Source organism: Chamaea fasciata, unplaced genomic scaffold, assembly GCF_029207755.1.
Source record: "Chamaea fasciata isolate MVZ Bird 193981 ecotype frontalis unplaced genomic scaffold, bChaFas1.0.hap1 SCAF_5, whole genome shotgun sequence".
NCBI classification, from domain to species: Eukaryota; Metazoa; Chordata; class Aves; order Passeriformes; family Sylviidae; genus Chamaea; species Chamaea fasciata.
This window is the reverse complement of record NW_027094090.1, coordinates 37,388,480-37,392,277: the sequence shown is the minus strand read 5'-3', so window position 1 is coordinate 37,392,277 and position 3,798 is coordinate 37,388,480. Positions and strand designations below refer to the sequence as shown.

Here is a 3,798-nt window from a genome sequence, read left to right as displayed (position 1 = left end):
TTACCAGCAGTTATAAAAACACTTGCATTCCACAGTGGGTTAATTAAACATCAATTAAAATATTTATTGAATAACTTATTAATTGACATAACTACCATGTTACATGAAAAATTGTTTGAGGATGTGAAATTATATCTTAGACTTATGCAGTTACAGCTGATGAAACTGTAATTTTTCATGGTACATTTGAGAATAAGCACTTGTACACTTTTTGAACCCTCTGTTTTTTAAGCCCTTCTACTTCATGAAAGTTGATTTGTTTAGACAGTATTCTAAAATATAGATGACAAATTAAAATGCTACTTGATGGTTTTCCAGGTAAGCTTTAGAAGAAGGAGAGGTGCAGCAGGAGGTGCTGTATCTCAGTCTCTGCAGCATTCAAGCTTTTGCGGGGGAAGCGTTTGGTATGCACAACGCACGAAGGAGAAAATTACAAGGAGGAATCTCCAGCAGCAGGACTCATAAATTATGTTGACAAAGCCCTCCTCTCAGTGACATCCTCACAATCAAGCTGGCACAGCTTTCATTGTGGAGGTGGGAAGCATCCTCAAGGTTACATGGCCTTTGGCTCCCAGCCTCTCCTTCCCCTCCTCTCCTCTCACCTCAGCATTACTCCAACACACCCTTCCCTACACTCCTCTCTCCTGACTTTCACCCTCTCCCATTTTTTTATCTGCCATACCACTCTCTTAACCAAACTTATCTCATCAGTGGGGATGATAAAAATGAAAGTAGCAGAAAAATATACCACTCTCCTGCCAAAACAGTTGGCAGGTAGTTGAGCCATATTCCTCTAATGAAGGGGATAGGGGCTCAATAGGAGGAGTTGAGCTACTTCTACTCTTTTCCCTGCTTCATTTGGCAGGACTCTATTTTCAGATGTATTACCCACAGGCTATTTGTGAAACGAAATACACAGGCCATGAAATCAGTGAATGTTGCGACACAACAGCCATCTGATAATAACTTGTCAAGGGTTAGACCTTTTCCTTTCCACCTTAAAGCACAGGATCACTCTGCTTTTGATGCTGGTCCAGGTTTCTAGTGTTTATTTTGAAAGCATTACTGGGACTTATCTAGTGTAAACGTTGCTGTTTATCAGCTGCCACACTTTTAATTGTGAGGGCTGTCCACAGGAATTAACACCATTTGCACAGAAGAAACGTGGGCACAGTGCTTGCAGCTTGCCAAGCTGCACCAGATTGCATGTGAGCAGTGGTGTTCTCCAGACACACACACACACACACACACACACACACACACACACACACACACTCTTTGTCCTGTAAAAGATGTCAGCATGTCTCTGCAATACTCAAACCAGAGCATGTTGCTTGCCTCTGGCTCAGGATTCCCCTCCTGCCCCTCCCAACTGCACCAAGACAAACTATAAAATGACCTTTATAATGAGAGAAAAAAATGGCAGGCAATTAGTATGCTATAAGGGAAAATATGATGCTATATGGTTTCTTTCTTGCTACACTTAATAGATTAACTATGCCTGCAATTTAATAAAAGGCTGTTTGTGGAGGGCATGTGACAGAGAACAGATGCAGTGAATACTGTTTTTAAATTTTCTTCTTTATTCAGTTATTGAGACTGAGACTCTGAAAGAGATTTCCCCTCAGACCTGAATACTGCATTCACATCCTTTAGGCTGTAGTTATGCTGCTGTGTAGATTTTGGTGAAAATACCCCTTTTAATTAAACTTTTTCTGTTACTCATTATAAAGGTCTCTTTCCTGTAATGCACTGTCACAAAATGGGGGCAGACACTGATTTCCTCATGTTTGACTCACACTTCTGTGAATGCCTCCAGATTACATAGAAATTGAATATAGATAAGTGAGCATCAAAAAGATGAACTTTTATTGAAAACTAGGCACCTCTGAGATCAGTGCAAACCCCCTCATTCAGCAGGGCCAAATTTTTGTGCTTAGATCTTTCTAGCTATTGAAAACTATGAGGTTGGCTGTCAGCAGCTCTGGGTTTTTCAATATTTATTTGTTGTATGTGTTATTCTCTGAAGGTTGCTGCCACTCTAATCCCATGGCACCGATTTCCAGTACAGTAGAATGGCTCTGACCCAAGCAGCTCTTCAAGAGGCTTCACTCCCCACCTGGTTCCATCCAAATTTAAAGGGAGGAAGGTATCAGCATGTTTCTGGCTAGATGGGAGAGACATTTGGTGGGAAAGAAGTGGAAAGTACTGAGAGCCCCTGATAAGTAACTTGATCTTCTTTGCACCAGAGCAGGAGAGGAGGAAGGGAATCATTAGGACTGTGAGTAAGTGCCTTTGGTTTAGGCAGTTATTACATGCTACTTGAGCCCTGTGAGAAGGAAAGTGTGTCTGCTTTCCATGCACACATGCAGAATGGCTTGTGAGGGTCTCCACACAGCTGTGACTTTGCTTGTGCAGTGTCATGGTCAGTGAGCAGGAACTAGGTATCCCATTCCTGGGATGAGCAGCACCCTTGGGAGCAGCTAGGAAAGAGAAAACTCATCTGGGCTACTACCAGAATTATGATCCGTGTGTGTGACAGTTTTCTGGAGCCTGGCTGCAGTGTTGCAGCAGCTGTGGGAAGAAAATCAGACAAATAAACATTAACCCCTTTTCTCTTCAGATGCTTTGTCAGACCAGTCCTGGTCTGAAGCAGGCCCTCTGCCATGGTCTGAGAGCACTGGTAACTTGGGGGTGCCTTGGGGGATGTGGAGGTCACAGCCTACCCACCTGCCAAAGGCGTGGCGACCATCAAGGGCCAGGATGCAGCATTTGTGCCTATGGCTGGCCTGACTTCCACCGCTGACCAGGACACAAGCAGCAGGGCCGTGCTGAGTACCCTTGTGTGTTTGTAGGATTGTCCTTCTCTTCTCAGCCTTGGAGAGGAAATTAAGAGGCACAAGTAGCCTGAGAAACAAGCCCTTCAGCTGCACTGTAGGGACTGAAAGCTTTTGTGTCCTCCTTACCCAAAGGAGCAGTGAAACTGGAGACTCTCAGGTGTGGAAGCCAGGCAGCAATGCCGTGGCACAGCTGCCTGGCTCCTGAGGAGTCTGTCATTGTTGGGGTTCTGGAAGGCAAGAGAAGCTGCCTGTTTTTCTAGCTCCAGCTTAAGGTCAACTGGGGTTCTGATTGCAGGTGAGGAAAGTTAGAAAGAGAAAAGAGCACCTGTCTGCAAAAAGGTGAACCTCAGGTTTCTTCTGGCTGCCTTGCAGCACCACATTTCCAGGCCCCCTTTCAGTAAGGCTCACCAGCACGGGCACACCTAGGGTAGACACAGCTCAGCCCGATAGTGGGTGCGTCTGGATTCCTTCAGAAGCGAGGACAGCACATCAGCACTTGAAGAAATCTGCCAACCTAGTTTTTATTTCAGTACAGCTTTCCTGAGATGGACAGTATGCCCACCTCTGGTTTGTGGGGTCTGTGGCACCAGCTCATGCAGCATCTCTGTTCTCCTGACCACAGCTTCTGCACTCGAAGCTTCCTCTCACATTTTCCTGAGAGATGCAGTAAATAGTGAAGCTCTGTCTTTTAGTCTTCTGTTGTATCACTTGAAGGACTGAAAGACCAGCATCTGCAGGTCCTGAGGTGTGCAGTTACCAGCAGAGTGCACCCTACTCACAAGCCCTTCATTGTCTTGGGCTCTGTACCAGAGCCTCCAGTGAAATTCCAGGTGTGAGAGGAAGGGGCAGAAGTTGAAGCCAGGCTTGGGGAGAGGTGGGGAAAGGATGAGGGGACAGCAGCAGGAGTTTGGCAGTGCCAGGAAAAGGCGAAGAGGATTAAGAAGCCCAGAACAAGGCT

At 45.5% G+C, this 3,798-nt stretch overlaps 1 long non-coding RNA gene across 1 annotated transcript; it reads right to left on the bottom strand.

Annotated features, from left to right (window-relative positions):
* Window positions 1–1,611: 1,611 nt before the first annotated feature.
* On the bottom strand, window positions 1,612–3,062 carry LOC136290206 (uncharacterized). The gene is made up of 3 exons (XR_010721044.1): window positions 2,967–3,062; window positions 2,731–2,876; window positions 1,612–2,574 (listed from the first exon to the last, which is right to left on the bottom strand). It is a non-coding gene; the product is annotated as an uncharacterized lncRNA (long non-coding RNA).
* Between the last annotated feature and the right edge of the window lie 736 nt (window positions 3,063–3,798).